The sequence below is a fragment of the Eucalyptus grandis genome, chromosome 9 (assembly GCF_016545825.1).
Source record: "Eucalyptus grandis isolate ANBG69807.140 chromosome 9, ASM1654582v1, whole genome shotgun sequence".
NCBI classification, from domain to species: Eukaryota; Viridiplantae; Streptophyta; class Magnoliopsida; order Myrtales; family Myrtaceae; genus Eucalyptus; species Eucalyptus grandis.
In genome coordinates this window covers 18,308,631-18,328,811 of record NC_052620.1, presented here as the reverse complement: position 1 = coordinate 18,328,811, position 20,181 = coordinate 18,308,631, and the positions used below count along the sequence as shown (strand labels likewise).

The 20,181-nt window shown below is 35.8% G+C and overlaps 1 pseudogene; it reads right to left on the bottom strand.

Moving 5' to 3' along the window:
* Nucleotides 1–3,095: 3,095 nt before the first annotated feature.
* Nucleotides 3,096–10,970, bottom strand: LOC120288431 (annotated as a pseudogene).
* Nucleotides 10,971–20,181: the final 9,211 nt, after the last annotated feature.

The following is a 20,181-nucleotide window of genomic DNA, read 5'->3' as shown; positions in this document are numbered from 1 at the left end:
TTTGGCTGCCTGTGTCCGCTAGGAATTGAACTTTTTGACCTTTCACCAGATCAATCATATTACGTATCAAACTTGATGACGATACCGTTACCTTGGAAAGTAAAAGAGATTGAAAGGGAACGATTGATTTTCTAGAATCCGCCACATGCTCATGCGGGGCACGCAACCCACCCTTCTACTTTTCTGTCTTTCGGTTGGACACGCTTCAACCTTTTTGTTGTTAAAATTTAGCCAGAACGAGAAAACATTGCTAGGCCTGATTTGCCATATCAGCGATCGACCATTCCATTCGGTGGTTGCCATGTATTCATACGAATCCCACCCATCGGACCTTTTTAAAACTCTCTTTTACTTTTCTTGTCCCTCAGTTACTGTTACTGACATTCTCTCTGCTCTCTCTCAAAGCATAGAAAGTTGTTCCATTTCTCCCTCTTCGCTTGCTCCCTGTTTCTTTGCCCAAGGTGTCTCTCTTTGCTCCTTAGAATATTTAAATGTTTTTCTTTTTGGTAAGGGAGAATATTTAAATATTAAATTATCCATCCATCTAATTTTAAACTTTAAACAATGTTTGCAGTGATCTCACAAAATTTTATATATTATCAGAAAAGAGATCATGAGTACAAATTTTTATAGGCCCCATTTGCTTCCCAATTAAATATATCTACACTTAGTACTAGATTAAAAAAAAAATCAGACTAAATATAAGGGTGATTGATCAATTATTTAATTATTAAAACACATTTTTATCTAACTCCTTAAGTTTTTAAAATAATTGGCAGTAACCCCATAAAATTTTAGAGCTCCCAACTTCACCGAGCCTAGTTATTGCACATTGCGCTTCATGTTCTCAGGAACAATGGTGAGAGAGAGGAAGGCTCGTGCTTAGGCTTTTTGTGAGGTGGGCAAGTGTTTTTCGGGATTAGGTATGAGTTTATGAATATTTCTGCAACTTGAAGCAGCTTTTGAGTTCTCCTTCTGTTTCATTACTTCAATAATCTCGAGATTTGTCTGCGGAGGTAACAAACCCTAGAAAAGAAATTTAATTGAGTGTAAAAGCTCAGCGATTTCGCTTGTGAATTTTCCCCGTAAATTCGGCCATCTTGCCGTGCGCATCTTTCTTTGCTGAGCGTGTTAATGGAGGGCAAGCATTTCCTAATTTGTGGTGTGGTGCATCAAGGAGGAGTAATTGAAGAGAGAGGGTAGCGCATGGGAGAAAGAGGTAATGGAGGAGAGAAGAATCTGAAAAGTGAACCTTAACGTGGAGAAGTGACCTAGTAAGTACCGGTACTCTTCGGGAGTTTTTATGTCGTGTTGAAAACTTCGACACGTGTCCGACACTCTTCAACACTCGTTGATACTCGTTTAACAAGTGTCATAAACTCTTCCGACACTCTTCGATACGTAAGTCCAGAATTCTTACATACGAGCTCAAAATTCCAACAAGCATGAGTTAATTTTAAAAATTTTCAATAAATGAGAAGTCAAAATATAAATATATTAAAAATATTAAAAATATTAAATGGGAAAAGAAGAAAAACTTAATTTTCTTTTCTTTTCTAACTCTCACTTCCCGTGACATAGATTCAGCCCCCAAATTTATTTTTTTCTCTTATCATCCGACACGCACATGCAAGTTCAGAATATGAATTACATATATTTTTTTATCATCTTCGCTGGTTTTGCTCATGAGCACAACCGCCCTCCGGGCATACCCACCCAACCTTCTGTGCGTGTGACGTATGGACCCTATGAATAAGATTATATACCCACGAAATAAGAGGTGAAAAGATCAGGGTCATTGAGAAGTAAAAATTTCTTTCCCTCAATTCGCTCAACTTCTGCGCATCAATCCGGAATTTCAAATGAAATTGGCTCCAAGCTCAAAACCGCCCTTTTTTTAAAAATATCCCTCCACGACTAGATTATCTATTCCTGATTTATTGCCAATTTTTTTTATTACATTATTTTTTAAAGAACAAATTTAAATTGGATGTTATTATTTCACAAACACGATCAAAGCTCAACGTAAACATGATTTCTTTATGTGATGAATGTCACGACCTACCCTTAAGGGGTTTTAATTCCAAAGAATAGATTTAGAGATAATTGTTTAAGTGACAATAATCAAGGTGCATCATATAAAGAAGGCTCAAATTCATCATTTTTAATGTTCGTCCAAGAGGTCCATCAATCAAGAACGTGGATTCTTCCAAACTTATACCTTGCGTGATGGAAATTCATTTTTTATTCTTTAAACAACCTAAAATAGTAACTAGGATTCACCACTAGCTTCATTTTTGGGGTTTGGCTAGATCACCCGGTCAAGGATCATGAGTGCTTCCTTGATTTCTAGGAAACTACATATTGAAGGTTCAGGGACTTAGATTACGCTAATAATTCTATTAACGCATTTTCAGTACCTAAATTGGTTGGGTTGTACCAAAATGACTATGCATTTGTTATTTTCCATTTTTGTTCAAGAACCATCTAAAGTATCACTAAGTGATCACACATCAATGGTTCTTTTTCTCCACTAACTCTAGTCACAATGATTAAAGAACGAAGCAAACAATCACAGAAATTGCATTTACATGAAGTAAACACGCAAAAAGAAATAAAAGATATGCTAGAAAGACCCACAACTCGTCGGGTGTTTATTACAAACTTGATCTAAAAACTCAATACATGGTCGGGATCAAATGCGTACAATGAAAGAGGATCGGAAGCAAAAACATGGAGGGAAAGAAAGAAAATTGCGAAAAGAAGGCAGATTAAAAAGGCATGACACCTTGCATTGGCAAGAAAAAATTAAGGCACAAAAAAATACTCTAAATGTATACTTCAAGAACGGATAAATTCATTGAAGAAAGGTAATACTAAGTTCATATGAGAACAATCCATAGAGCCAACATTGGCACCATATATCTTCTTAACACTAGGAGAAGTTACAATACAAAAAGGAAATGAAAATATACAAAAGTTGAAACTTAGAAATTAGACGTGGACTCTTACTACATATAGCGTGAAAGCATGTCGACCAACCATTTTGCCACAAACTAGTTGACCAACTTAATCTCTGGGGACGAGTTTCTCCATTAAAGGGGTACTTTACACATTAATTCTAATGGTACTGCCTTTGGCATGGTGGTTCCTGGTCCCTCCCTCATGTCAATATCTTCTTCGCTCACTTTTTTCCAATCAAAACATTGAATCAGCAAGCCAAACGTCCACCCATGACCCGCTGAGCCAAGGGGGCACCAGGGCATGCCCTCCGTCCCGGCCCAAAAGGCAAATATCAGCTTATGTTGCTTTTCACCGCCTTTGCCCTCAAACCTTCTGGCCTTGAAGCACAATGGATCCTCCCACAAGTCAGGATCTCTATGAATGGCCAATGCATTCACCACCACAATAGTGTCACGTGGAACAAAGTATCCTCCTATGGTGCAACCATCCGATGACGCATGTGGGAGGAGAAGTGGCGCCGTCGGGTTTAGTCGAAGGGTCTCAAAGATAATGCATTGAAGGTAAGGTACCTTCGAAACATCCGATTCTTCCAACAGATTGTCGAAGCCGATAACGCAATCAATCTTGTTTTGGGCCTTCCTTAACTTTTCAAGGGTTGTTTAATAAATTTGTCAATATCCATTCTAATGTAAGTGATGATGTGTCTGTTCTAGCAATAAAAAAAACCTGCACGTGTGTAAGAAGTTATTGTTTAAATCAACTTTTCAAGTTGAGATAATAAGACTTCAAGTGGCACTAATAATTCCAATGAGACTATCTAAAAGAAAACAAAAAGGCATTGTACTTATAATAGTAGAAAAATAAAACATTGTTGAGGAAATTTCCTAAATTGATTTTGAAGATTGACAAAACGTTTCCATAAGTGTTCAATGATTCTGATGAAAGAATTTCCAAGTGATATTCTTGGAGCAATTTGGTTGATCAAGAAGTTCTGATGGAAACTCCGATATGTATCATCAGACGTTGCTCATCAGACTTAGAGAACCAGACTTAAAGACTTATCAAGACGTTATGGTTGCCTATGATGAAGATTGTATTATGATAATCAAAGACTACGGTTGAAAGTCTAATGGGATGTGATCAAACGTTATAAATTAGAATCGGAGTTGTGGTTTAATTATTTCCTTCCTTATGTGTTTTGTCAAACGGCTAGGAAGAAGATAATATCATCATACAACAGCTAGTACCGATTGGTTGGATTTCTTGCCTTATATATAAGGAGTTCCAAAGGAAAGTGTCTTTCGAAGATTTGGATTTCCGGGAATGTTAGACTTGGGGCAAAACATTCTTTCCAAGATTGAAGCACTTGACTTATGGAAACTCAAACTGCTGTATGGGCAACAGAAATTATGGGAAGTATATCAACCTCGACGATCCTGAAACCATCAGATCTTCTCAACCAGATCCAGGCCAATGGGTAGATTGGCCGGATAAGTCCTCCTAGAGATATGTCCAACGGTCAGCTTGGACTAGGAGGAGTATAAGAGAAGATCTCGAAGCTAAAGGAATCAGAATTCGCATTCACGAGAATTGAAGCTTTTAATTCCAAAGTCTAAAGAGTGTTTTGTGATCTTTTACATTCGTCTTGTGAGCATCATTATGTAACCATTTAGAGGTTGAGAGTGTGTGAGGACTTATACACATGAGCTTGAGTGTTGAGACCTCAGACCTTGTAACCTCTAATCGGTTCTTATCAGTGGATTCCGGCTAATTGGCTATAATGCGAGAGAGTGGACGTAGGCTTGCAAAAGTTGAACCACTATAATCTTGAGTGTGCAATTTTCTATCCCTTACTCTATTTATTAATTGTGGTAGAATTGTACACTAATAAAATCTGACCACTGCATCAGAAGTTGTCTCATTGCAATATCTATTTAAATTACTTTGTTTCCGCAGAATCACTTATTCATCCCCCTAGGTGATATTTTATCCATAACAATTGATATCAGAGCTTGGTTACTCTTAATTAAAGTATTTTACTACTTCTGAGTTAATGATCAATCTATGGCTAGCAATATTGCACTAGGTCTTATGGAAGGATAGAGTGATACAAGACCTCTTTACATCGACAGAAAATATTATAACATTTGGAAGAACAAGATGAAAGCATTCATCAAATCCAAGGATCCCTTAGAGTGGGACGTTGTTCTGAAGGGCATAATCCCGACACTTCTTCGTCCAAAGAAGAAGGCAAAAAACCTGAAGTCTCAGCCTCATCTGATGCAAACATAAAAAAAAAAAAAAAAAAAAGAAAAGAAAAGAAGAAGCACTAGATGTTAAAGCTGTTTATTCGTTATATTGCACATTATCTTCATCTGAATATAATCGAATTTCTTCCTATGAATTAGCGAAAGAAATTTGAGATAGGTTGTAGGTGACATAAGAAGGAACTAATAGGGTTAAGGAGACAAAAATAATATTCTTCTCCAACAATACGAAGCCTTCAAAATGAAACCAAAAGAATCCATAATTGACATGTTCAGTAGATTTACTGACATTGTCAACGGATTGGCATATCAAGGGCAACCTGTATCAAATCCTATTAAAGTGAACAAGATTATTCGAGGACCAAAAGAATGGAACAATATTAAGACGTCCATTTGAGAAACTCGAAGGATATCACCTCTCTTCGTGGATGAACTCATGGGAACACTCCAATCCTATGAAGAAGAACGTCTAAATGACAAAGATCCTGCAAGAAGAAATTGATTACCTTAAAGTCTAATATTGATTATGATGTTTCAGATTCAGAAGTTGAAGAAGATGGCAATGAGTAGATGGAGTTACTAATCAAAAGATTTCAACACCATATGAGAAAGAGAAGAAACTCCAACGGGAAGAAGCCAACAAAGAAATCCGGAGGAAGAAATTTTTATGATGGAGACGACAATGAACGTAAGGATGTAATATGTTTTGAGTGCAGGAAAAAGGGTCACATAAAAGCCAATTTTCCTTTATTCAGGAAAAGGAAATGGAAATTTGAAAAGAAGAAGAAAGCTCTAAAAGTTGAGACGTGGAGCGATATGGAATCTGATTCTAGCTATGATAAGCAATGAAATCTATGCTTAATGGTGAACATTGAATCTGAAGAAGATGAGATAAGTAGTTTAGATCTTATTCTCGATGATGATGATCTTTTTGAAGAGTTATGCGTGGAACATAAGAAAGCGTTGAAGAAAATTTCCGAGTTGAAAAGGGAAGTCTCTAAATTGAGATAGCAAAATATTATGAACGAGAAAAAAGATCAATGAGCTGGAAAAGGAGAATTCTTCAATCAAGGAAGATAAGGATATTTTGCAAAAAGAAGTTGATTCTTATAAGGAAGAAATCTCAAAAGTTTGCAAGAAATTTTCTCTCGGCTCGAAAACATTGGAGCATGTTCTCTCTATACAAATGCCATACTACAACAAATCTGACCTAGGCTTTGAAAATGCAAGTAAGATCAAGAATGACTTTTCAAAGGTCAAGGAAAGATTAAAGCGCTGACCACCAATCCAACATTATCAAAATCATTTTGGTAAGCCATTTGTCAAGCCTATTGGATTTCAATATTATAATTGCTCGAATTGTGGCGATCCTAATCACTTTAACCAAGAATGTCCATTTGATTGGAAGAAATCCAAATCAATCAACTGGAGATTTGATGCTTCCACTAACCAGAAAGGACCCAAACAAATTTGGGTACCAAAGAATAGATGAATTGTTCTTTTTGCAGGAATAAAGAAAGAGAAAAATTGGTTAAGGGAATGTATATTTATAAATTCTCATTATATCTCATATAATATTTCTACCTTCATATTGTGCTTGATTTATATGATGTGTTCTATCATTGGTTATGATTGAAATATCCACATGATTGTTGTTTAGAAATAATTCATTTTTTTTAAACTGATTCTACACTCATATTTTTATCATGTGTCGCGAAATGAGAATTTTTTTATTATGCATATTGTTCACGTGATGATCTTTATATGCCATTAGATTATACAAAGTTTCCTATTTTGTGACTAACAAAAGGAAAGAATCCACATACATGGCTACCAAGAAGGGATGAGTATATTGCAGGCAGTTGTACAAAAAAAAAATGATTGTGATTTATGCAAATCATGATGTAATCAAAGAAGGATTTCAAGTGAGAATTTAAAAAAAAAAAAAAGGTATATTATGCACATGCACATTGGAATATGAATTGGTAATATATGTTGCCATATTTATAAGATCTTGCATAGATTTAACGCTTTTATTTTATTTACATTCTATTTGCGAAATATGTTAATATTATGTTAATATCCATTTGCAATTGAGTTTTATGGTGAAGGAAGAGTATTTTCAATCTCAAAAGATATTATTGTGTATACTTGCTATCTTTGGAAGTATATCTTATAATTGGCAAGATTTATCCGCTAATCAAAGGAAGGTATGTACATGATATTCTCTATATTTTGCAAAGATTTTTTTTTACAAGAAATTGCAAGTGGCAAAAGAATCTTCCCATATAGAGTTTCAAAGGTTCTGATCCGAAAAATTATGAAGATTTCACACCATTTTCAAAGGATCAAAAATTTCTTTTATTTTAGTAAAATTTGTGCAAATTATTAAAGGAGGAGAAAGGGGATGTACATTAAAGGCAGAAAATTGCAATCATTTCAAAAGGGCATCAATTTGAGGGGAGCGTAAATCATGTGTGAGAAAATCCTTATTGAGTCAATTTAATGTTTGCCTCCTCTTGATTAAAGAAAATGTAATGTATGTTTGAATTTGCTAAGTTCTACATGATCCGGTTAGTATATTTCCTATTTTCACTTACCTTTTGTCACTATAAATCTCATATTTTCATTATCATTTTATTATGACAAAAAGGTATGTGAAATTTACACATTGCATTCATAATCATTGATATATATTTGCTGATGTATGTGGTATTTGATTTTACAAGAACATGAGATATATTGCATATATTATATATTCATCGTAGCATCTATAAGATATTGTTTCGGAAAATTATGTTTCATGCCAAATATGTTTTGAAGATTGTGTGTGAAGATGAACTGAATCACATGTTCTTTATGTGATACTCCTTCCATTATTATTGTTTCTTTTGTGATGCTGACAAAAAGGGGAAGAAAATGAAAGAAAAGCTGAACGCTAAATGCAGCATGAAGATTTTGAAGATCTTTCATGATCTTGCTCAGGGGGAGCTATATGGGAACATGAAGTTTTTCTTTCAATTTATTTATATCGTGAACTTCCTTAATCAGAGCAAAGAATTTCTTCACAAATCTTATTTATTCTGATTAACTCGACTTTCTATAAGAAATATGTGCTTATCTCTCCAAAATCAGCAAAATTCTTATAGAATTCACATTTGTGCCTTATATAAAATCTTGCTTTCAATGAAAGCTATTCTATTTAGAAATCTTTTCAAAATATTTTATTAAGTTCTACTTGGAAAGTTTTGTTATCATAAAAATGAGAAGATTGTTGAGGAAATTTCCTAAATTGATTGTGAAGATTGACAAAACGTTTCCATAAGTGTTTAATGATTCTGATGAAAGAATTTCCAGATGATATTCTTGGAGCAATTTTGTTGATCAAGAAGTTCTGATGGAAACTCCGATATGTATCATCAAACGTTTCTCATCAAATTCAGAGAACTAGACTTAAAACTTATCAAGACGTTGTGGTTGCCTATGATGAAGAATGTGTTATGATAATCAAGGACCACAGTTGAAAGTCTGATGGGATGTGATCAGACGTTATAAATCATAACCAGAGTTGTGGTTTAAATATTTCCTTCTTTATGTGTTCTATCAAACGGCTAGGAAGAAGTTAATATTCTTGTGCAACGGCTAGTAGCGATTGGTTGGATTTCCTGTCTTTTGAAGATTTAGATTTCTTGGAATGTTAGACTTGGGGTGAAACATTCTTTCCAAAATTGAAGCACTTGACGTATGGAAACCCAAATTGTTGTATAGGCAACAGAAATTATGGGAAGTATCAACCTCGGCAATCCCGAAGCCATCAGATCTTCTCAACTAGATACAGGCCAACGGGTAGATTGGCTAGATAAGTCCTCCTAGAGATATGTCCAACGGTTAGCTTGGACTAGGAGGAGTATAAGAGAAGATCTCGAATTTGAAGGAATTAGAATTCGCATTCACAAGCATTGAAGTAATTCCAAAGTTTGAAGAGTGTTTTATGATTTTTTTATATTCATCTCCGTGAGCATCATTGTGTAACTATTTAGAGGTTGAGAGTGTGTGAGGAGTTATACACACGAGCTTGAGTGTTGAGAGCTCAAACCTTGTAACCTCTAATCGGTTCTTATTAGTGGATTCTAGCCAATTAGTTGTAGCACGGGAGAGTGGACGTAAGCTTGCAAAAGCGGAACCACTATAATCTTGAGTGTGCAATTCTCTATCACTTATTCTATTTTTTAATTGTGGTAGAATTGTACATCGGTAAGATCAAACCACTTCATCGGAAATTATCTTATTGCAATATCTATTTAAATTACTTCGTTTCCACAAAATCATCTATTTGCAAAATCACCTATTTACTCCTCTGTAGGTGATATTTTAGTCATGACAAACATGACATGTATTTTTCAGAGACCCCCTGGTAATGAAAATATCCTTTCTCACGAATCAGTTTATGTACTTAATTTCTTTCTGATGATGAGACTACTTTGGATCAATGCCATTCCGAAAGGGAACTTTTGATATTGTGACTAACAATATCGTAGTAAATAATCACTACAAATAATTGGTACATGGCCGTCTCAGTGCATAAAATTATACCTATTCAGGGAAAAAATCTAAAAAGAAAGAATATGAATCTTAATAAGTTGTTGCCGTGTCTCAACTTGATATTTAGATTGACATTTGCACCAATAGTCCTAAACGTTGTGCCCAATATGCAAACAATAATTAAGCATTTAAAAAGTGAAATCAAATCCAATTTGAAAAACTACAATAAAAATAAATAAAAAATAAAAACCCAACCGAACCCACAAAATCAGAAATATTAGGACCTTTCATCTAAATCTACGTGAGACATCATTATCTTCTACGAAGAACACAGAAAGGGATTGCTCTAAGTGGTAGACTGAGAGTGAATGGCCCAGCATCCCCAACCACAAATATTAGCCCAATCACGAAGTCAGTCTAGAGGAAAATTGGCAGTACTAGTGGAAAAAAAAAAAAAACTAGTAATTGCAACTACTGGTTATACATTTATTCAGTAAAATGGTAATCTCTAAGATTTTAGTATTTTTGAGAGAGAGTGTGACGTCTATAATTATTAACATCGTTTGTGGTGGAGGTGCATTTTAAATCTTCAAAATAAGAGCAAATGTAAAGTAGTCAATTTTACTCTGACGTGACTTTGGGCCCGACAAAATTGCCCGACTGAATTTGACCGTCAAGGACAACATTTTAATGCAATGACCGATAACATTTGACACGGGGAAACGACTGATGAGATAGGACAAGTTTGCCGCGAATATTCTATTGGGACGGTGGGATTTGCCTCAAAAATAACAAAACTAGATGTAGAGAGAGGAATAAAGAAACAACGCCTACAATGACAAGCCCTTTGATCGCGAAGTCCGAGTAGCCTTCCGGCTGAGACTCTTGTAGATGCAGGAGATGACTGATCATGCTGTCCGCGAGCTCTAGATCGCCCTTCTTCCTCCGGTGCTCATCGATCAAGCCCTGCATGAACACATCGATCTTCTTATTCAGCTCCACCATTCTCTTCTTGACTCCATTGTAATCGACCAAATTAAGTATGGGCACGAAGTTGCCAACGTATCTTATCCTGATATTCCCAACGATCTACTTAATGACCTCCCTCGCCTCCATCACCTTGGCCTCGTGTACATTCACGCCCTCCCCGTAGTACAATTTGTTAGACCCTAAAACACGCAATCTCACGATCTCCATAGCTAGAAAAAAGAACACATATGATGGAATATAAAAATTAACACATCTGTTTTAAAATCCATTATTTTTTATACAGAAGTGGAAAATCGATGTTCCAAACAAATGTCATTCACCTCTATTGCCATTTGTATCACTGGCTCAATAAGACGACCCCATCTCCCTGTAGCGCAAAGTAAATACTCTTTTGTGAGGATAATTGTGAGAGTTAGGTTAGATGAGAGATTTAAGCATTATTTATAGAATTTCTAGTCAGGCAATCTCATTACAGACCAAGCTTAACTCGGCCCACACTAGCTAGTTCCATATTAGACTAATTAATAAACTTTATATCTCATCTTAAACCAACTCTTTAAAAGAGTAAATTACAATAACAATTAATATAGCCTACATTAGGAAAACTCTTACTCTCATTTAACTATATTAATTGAAATTGTACTGTATGTGTACATCTTGATTTAGAGATAATTCTTAATAGTCAATCATGTTCCATAAAGTCGCAAACACGAGATCATAGGGGTAACTATATGTACACACACAGAACCTTAGATGATCATAAGTGCTTTTAACTTATTGATATGGTTTCAATATGATGGTGTGACAAATGAATAATACCTCACATAGATAGATCACATTTGTCAATCACTATTCTCTTACCTTAAGATTCACAAAAACCTGTAGTATTCATGGTTCTAGTGAACCTGGATGCTTCTAGCCTTCGCTTAAGGTACATACAATACATTTAGACTTTTATCAATATATATTTAACATAATAACAACACATTCATAAATATTTTATTAGATGCAAAAATTGATACATATCAAATCATTACTAAATGTGACAACCACATACGCAAGTTTTATTAGAGCAAAATTGAAATAACTTCCACTAAATAATAGCATCTCATGATGCTCATAAGCCCATGTTAATGACATGTTGTTTGAGAACACAAGGACAAAGGCCTTTAGTTAATGGATCTACAACCATACCATCTATGAAAATATTTTCTACTATAACGTCAACATTCTGTATCATTTCTTTATGATCAAAAACTTGACTGCCTTATGTTTAGACCCTTTGAGATCTCTGTTATTGTTAGTAAACAATAATGCAGAGTTATTGTTTCAATGCAACGGTATGGATCTATCTATAAAGTCTAATATGGTCAACTTCTTAATGAGGTTTCAAAGCCTAATAACCTGAGTAACAACTGAAAAGCATGCTCCAAACTCCGCTTACATGATAAAGAACAGCATAGATTTTTGCTTATTGCACCTCTTGCTAACATAAAGATGTATTTCATTGTTGATTTCATGTCATCCTAATAGCCAGTACAATCTATATATGAATTATTAACTAGCTACAAGATTTGAACATGTGTATAAATCAGCATATAGTCTTTTGTCTTCTTTAAGTATCTCAAAACATCATTGGCAATGGCCTAATGATCGTGTCCTATATTTAACTAATATCTGCCTAAAAGTCTTGTCACAAAAGCGATATTTGGTTTAGTGCAAATTTACGCATACATGATGCTTTTAATTGCACTAACATAAGGTACATCATTCAATTGTGTTGTCTCAATTTCTGAATGAGGACAATGTGACAATTTCTAAATAAGGTACATCATTCACTGCAATTTCTAGCTTGTAGTGATGAATACTGAATATTTCCAAAATATGATTAGCAAATGTCCTTTGAGATAAACTCAATATATGACGAGAACTATCCTTACAAATCTCAGTGCCAACGATAAAAGATGCCACATCAAGGTCCTCAATGTCAAATTTTTCAATAAAATACACTTTGTCTCATATAGTAATTCAAGACCACTATTTGCAAACAAGATATTATGTGCATAGAGTGTGAGAAAAATAAATTTTCTCCCACTGACCTTGCATTATATACATCAATATACATTGTCTTCAATTGAACGAAGTAACAACACTTTGAAACTTTAATAACATTGTCTGTAAACTCACTTAAGACCATGAATAAGACTTTTCAGTCTATAGACAAGCTTACCTTAATCATGTGCTACAAAACTTTCCAATTGCACCATATAGACTTAGTTATCAAGGTATACATTTGGAAAGATAATTTTAACATCCATATGGCGTAACTCCATATAAAAATGAATTGCTAATGACATATTCACTCTAAAAGAATCTTAGAAGAGATTAGAAAAAATTTCTTCACTATTTACACCCTTCTTTCTAAGTGAAATTCGTGGCTACCAATTTGGCTTTAAACTCTTCAATCTTTCTTTGGAATCCCTTTTAGTCTTATACACCAATTTGCAACTGATGAGTTCATGACATTGCAAGCAACTCAATAAGTTCCCAAACATAATTATGTTTTATTGATTGCATCTTGTCTTTCACTGCATTTAACCACAAATCTGATTGAATACAAGAAAACATCATTTGTATAAGTCACTAAATCAACTATGCAACAGATACGATAGGCTTACTCTCATAGATAGACTATATAGTCTGATGGGATAACTGATCTTCTTAACAGATTTCTGAGTAGAGCTACAACAACTTTATTCTATACTTGAGAGGCTTGAATTTTATCAAGAACTGTCTCAAGAACAATACCTTGAACTTCCACAAGCTTAATCTGTGGTGTATGAGACTTCATAATTGTTTATATAGGCAAAGACAAAGACACAGTGATTTCCACCATACCACTATCCTTAAAAGTCTGAGAGCAGCTATCCTCTGTAGCTATATTGAACCTTAGAAACTTTACTGTATATGATTCCATAATTCTTGTACCTTCATAAGGGTCATAAAATCGATACCCTTTTGAACTATCTAGGTAAGGCACAAAATAATACCGAGTAGTTCTGAATTTCAACTTACTTAACGTTGGATTATATAACATCACTACTAGGTTTGACGTATGATTTAAGTTAGGTTTACGTCAAATCCAGCACTTAAAGAGAATTAATGGATTTTCAAGTATAGTAAATTAAGTTACTATCCCAAAATGTTTCAAGTATTTGACAATAGCCCTTTAAGTTATCTAGTATTAATATACTTGCCAAAATACTTACCACCACGGTCAGGTTTGACAACTTTTTAGACTTATCCCAACTGTTTTTTTTTTTCAATTTTTAGTCTGAAAAAATCTTAAATTTATATAGAGATTAAGTATAGAAGAAATAGTCGTCAAAGACTATGTTGAAATAAAAAATTTCTATAATGTTACCATATAAGATCCACTAAGATAAATGTAAATGATATCTAACATGTCAGAACTTTAGATTACAGTTTTATTCTTTATCTCAATCATCTTACTTCTATAATAATTTACACAAGTCTTTAGGTAACTATCAAGAGTAGATAGAATATTGATTTTATCAGCCTTTCTACTCTTTCTCTAGACATGTAACCGAGACATTATTTTATAAGATTATTCCTTAGGTAAAAAAACTTTTGGAAACATTCTTTTCAACTATATACGCGACATATATATTATTGCAAGTTATATACAATTTGTACAATCCATTTGACATAATTTAGTACTCAATCTTATTTGGATTAAAGAACAAAAAAAACATCATTTTTTCCCAAACAGAAAATCCTATTTCTACTACTTAAAATTTGAACTAATAAAACCCTTAATAGCTATGGAATATAGAGAAAATGTCTAAAAATATAATTAGTATCATGCGAATATTGTGTAACTTGAAGATGCACAAGTACACATTCAGAAAGTTACATACATAATCACATAATCACATTTTGGCATAATACATGACATGCAGTTGCATACTTCCCACATGACAACAACTATAAGGATATATTCTAACCTTTGTGAATTCATCCCCTTTGGGTGAATGAATCACCAAAATTAGTCACTTCTCCACCATACTGTCTTGTATCCCTTTATGAACTAATACGCAATCTTCTCCTTTGGGAATATGACCATACATTTCGAACATGAGACATCACATCATTATACGATACCTGATTTTTTCAAATCCAATCACGTGTGCCACTTTGGTGATCATAACTCAATTAAATTCTTGAAACTCTCTTATACCGGGGATATAAACTTTACTACTCACATACACCATATACATGTGATTTAAAACATTAGTAACAAAGGTAATTTATCACAAGAATCACACATAATGCTAATTATACTACTCTATTCATTGATACAAGTTAAACTTTATATCTATCAACTCTACATAATATCTATGAGATGACATACTTGTAAACCAACATATGTATTTCCAAAATCATGAAAAAAAAATACAAGAAAATACGCAAAAATACACCAAAAAATACACGTATTCAAGATTTCGTATCTATTTTCATATCTATAAAATTATCAAATATGCAAAATAAATACACCACAAGATAGAGCATCACCGTACAAGCACGTAGCCGCTGACCACACGTCGATTGGAGGCTCTACGCACCTACATGCGCCACCTGAGTGTGTGGTGCATGGAGCACACACACAGGCAACCTCAAGCCCTACAATCTAGTTCGATCGATAGCAATCCTATTGGTTCCGGTTCAACTGTATGGTCCAACCGGTTGACCAGTTGGGTCAATGATTGTAACATCCTTGATTTTGACCCTTATTTTGGTCTCAACTAGGAGGCTAAGCTAGATAGGCCTTAGGTTAGTCAAACCTTCCTAGAAAATAAGTGTGAACAAGTGTGAAAAGCATTAAATGAGGATGATGAATGTAAAGGCTTATGTGTCCCTATAGCCTAGCCTAGTTATAACCCTAAACTAAGTAGGAGATCTTGGAGGCCAATGAATGAAATACACCATCCATTGGAAGAAAGAGCAAGCAAGTCAAACCTTCTTAGACAAGCTAAGAGCACATTAATTACATTTGGCTTCTATTTATTCAATACCGAGATGAAGTGTCCAAGCTAACCTAGAGCCTAGTTGAAAACTTGGGAGATAAGGATGCCCGACAATTAATACTTCTTGACCAAGTGGGACGCCTCCTTTTCCCAACTAAGATTGCCACCTTTGATTTTCGAAATTTCTGGACCTCTGCTATTTGTCAATTTTACACAGATTTTTGTGGTGCGAATTTAAAGAAACTCCCTTCATGAAAGTTGTTCTAAACATATTTATCTAAAAAATACTTAAATTTCATATTTTTTTATGAGGTGAAATGGTAGGGAAAAAGGCCCACTCATTCGCCGTTTGGAACTTTTCCCATATGGTGAAAATGGTGACCGGGTCACCTTCTCGAATTTTTATAAAATTTCCTTTTCAAATTTAATCATGATTCCTCATAAGAGTTTTAAATGACATCCATATCTATAACATATTAAAATTTAAAAGAGTTTTGTGAAGATTTAGATTTTGAAATAAGTCTCTCTCTCTCTAACTGTTGAATATGCTCGATGGACGAATTTTTGGATTGTGTTTAGTGAATTTCTGCTCTTTCCATAGCACAAATTTGACTTTACTTTCTTCATGAAAAATATCATTTAATTCTTCTCTACAACATATTAAAATTTTATAATTTTTCAAGTTTGTTTGATAAAGTAATGTTACTGATTTTGAAAGTTGTTCGAAACTATTCTTCAACTTTTAATGGGAGGTCACACACCAAACTTGGAGAGGAAGGAGTTGCATGCCCAACTTGATGAGGAATCCTTCTCAACATCTTAGGTATCCATCTTAAAAATTATATAATAATGCCAAAAGATTTGCCTTGATAAATAAGTTAGTGATTTATGGTTTAAGTAAATCATACCATGAAAGGTTTTAGAATGTTTGGCTTAATGATCAAGAAAAGCCATGAAAAATGTACCCCAAAATCCAAGACTTATGATGGTCATATCTTAGGCATTAAATGAAGGGATGAATCACTAGCTTAGGTGGCCATATTTGATCATCATTGTATAGGATTTTCCTTGGAGATTAAGTTATGTCAAGTAATGATGAAATGGTAACTCACAAGCTTAGGTGGACAATTAAGAGTGGCTTAGAGAATAAGTAGCACATGTTCCTTGGAGCTAGTCCTTAAATGATGGCATGACTCACTAACTTAGGTGGCAAGGAGAAGATTTGGTAATCATGATGATAGGATCTTCCTTAAAGAATAAGTTAAGGCCATTAAAGAAGCTTGGTTTGGCCTATAAATAGGAGGACCACCCCCATTCATCATCATCCTTTGGTCACTTCTTCCCCTCATTTCTTGCTCTTCCTCTCTCAGCCTTGCTCGCCCACCACCTCACAACACAACCCTTTCTTGGTAAAATCACTTATAGTTCATCGAGGTTTATCGAAAGTAAGTAGAATCTCTAACTCTTGGCTAGGGCGATAGCCTACATCGTCGACTTTAGTGGTGTGCTCACTCATGTAAGCCGTGTGTATGTTGTAATGTTCTTTCGTGTATTTGCTCATGTTTGCATGTTTGAGTATGTTCATGCCCCCAAACGAGATCAAGGTTCGCTCGGCTTGGAATCGACATCAAGTCGCGATGGCCTAAGTATGCGACCCAAGCCACGAACCAAGAATCGCTCCCGGCATATTTTATAATATGATGTTGAGGATCATGGCACACTCACTTGAATGAGCACACCCTCAGGCTATGCATGTGTCATCTAAGATAAAAGATGAAAGACCAGCTTGTGTGATGTACTTGTGTATGCACTTAAAGAGGAAAAGGCGTCTGTCGTCACATAGCGTTGGTGACGATGCCTCGTTCATTGAACAAGATGCCCTAGTTGAGCCAGAATGCCTGGGTTTGAGCTCGAATGCCTTAGATAAACTAGCCCCGGGATCCCCTGGTTGAGCCATAATAACTGGGTTGAGCCTGAATGCCTTGGTGAGCTAACGCCAGGATAACTCGGTTGAGCCCGGATGCCCTGGTTGAGCTAGGATTCCTAGATGGAAACTAAATGCCTCGATTAAGCCAGGAGAGCCTGGTTGAGTCAGGACGATGATAAATGAATTTGCATGAATGTTGTTATATGCATAAGTATGATATGTTGATATGTTCATTGACAAACTAAATGTAAGCATGCATTGAAGTATGTTGCAATGGGCATTGGCATGTAGTTGAGGTGTAGCAATAAGTTTGCTAATGATTTACCATTGATATTGCATTGCGAGTGTTGTACCCATTAAATTTTGATGATGAGATGTCTTCCTAATAGATAATTAGGAGTTTTACTTACTGAGTTTCCCCAAAACTCCCTTCATCCTTTTAGTCTTGTAGGCATGGAAGTATCATGTCAATTTTGGGAGTTGCAATCTTGCTAGAGGAGTTAAAGTTTACCCTGAACTTTTGAAGATGTGGTAGTTGTAAATATAACGGCCCGTGATAGAAGGGCTTGTAAACGTAGCTAATGTAATTGTATGTTTTGTAAATAGTTATTTTCCTAGCTGCTTGTTTTTGTTCGGGTGTTGTATATACACTTCTGCATGTGTTTAATGAAAAAATAAAGAGAAATGAGACGATGATGTGCCTGGGATGTCGCGAAAATAACCCTTGCTGCTCGTGACCTTGGGAATGGAGTTGGGGTCATGACAATAATAACCCGATTTGGGTGGGTTAATGGGTTTGAGTCATCAAGTCAAAGAGTCAGGTCTCACAAGTTGCTGGGTTGGCGATATCAGATGACGTCAGCCCTAGCGTGTGCAGTGCACATGCAAGCCATGCCCATTCGTGAGCGGGCGTAAAGGCTCATGACGGCACATGTGCCGTGTGCTCAACACCTCAATGGCGCGTGGCTACACATGGGGGCACATGCGGCCTCCCCTGATGGCACGCCACCCACACTTTTTCTCGTCTCGTCGAGTTCTCTCTATTTATATATTGAAAAAATGATTTTTGTTACACAAAAAAATCACGGGAAAGGGCAAAAAACTACATGTTTGTGTTATAATCTATGAAGGCTCCGATACCACATGTTAGACTCTAAAACATGCAATCCCACAATCTCCATAGTTAGAACAAGAGCATGTATAATCAAATAGAAAAATTAAACCACCTGTTTTAGAATCCATTGTTCTTGATGCAAAAGTGGAAAATGACGTTCCAAAGGCAAGTTTTTCTCCTCTATTACCCTTTGTATCACTAATTTAATGAGACAGTCCCCTCTTCCTGTAGCGTTAAGTAAACGCTCATTTGTGAGGATGATTGTGAGGATTAGGGTTAGAGGAAAGATTTAAGCACTATTGACAGAATTTCTAGCCAAGTCCTTTTATTATGGGCCAGACTCAACTCGGTCCATACTAACCAGCCCCATATTAAACTAATTAAGAAATTTTCTATCCGACCTTAAACCAACCTCGTAAAATGGTAAATTATAATATCAATTAATATAGCATACATTAGGAAAACTCTTACACCGCTTCCCGGCAATCATTCTCACCATGATGTTGAATGTCAGCTCCAAGAAGAGTCTTAAGCTCAACCCAAGAATGGGACCTGAACTCGCCCCAAGCCAACTGGAGCATTAGCTGTCGAATCTCCTCCCTCTAGTTGTGGGAGAGCTCGTTGAGGCGGTGTGACGAGAGAACCTCAATGGCGGCGATCTTCCAAAGGCTGTGCCACTTGTCACCATAGGGTGATGAGACAAGAATGGTGTAGTCATAGCTGAGGTGCTTTTCGGTGAGTAGCTTGGGGCGGTTAGCAAGCACAATGTTATTATTTGTGAAGCATTCCTCGGCCAGTGGCAGCGATGACATGACCACCACCTAGCGAACCCCGAACTAGAGTGTCATGATGGGGCCATATTTGGAGGAGAGGCTGTGGAGGGTGCAATGAAGGGGCAATTTCAAGTGGTGGAGGTGGCCAATGATGGGGAGAGAAGGAGGGGATAAGGGGAAGATTTTTGGGTTCTTTTGTTCAAAAGAAGTAGAGAATAACTAGAGAGGGGGCAGGGAGGAGGATCGCCTAATGAATTGTGTTTTCCATTGTTTATGATTTGCTTCGTGTTAAGCTTAAAGAACCAAGGTTTAGCCTAAGGTTTAGTAAGAAAGGACATGGTTACATGGTTTCTTTCTCACCTCCCCCTTAAACTAAGAAGCAGTGTGGCCACCCATTCCTGGTCTACCAGTGCTTATCCGTTTGGTATACAGTGACAGCAAGCTATCTGGATTCTCCCCATACAATGCATTAAGGACCTGGCTCTTGACACCTCCAGCTCCCTACCAAGTTCTTTTCTTCTCGGTAGGAGGGGAATACGAAGTCCTAACAAAGTAG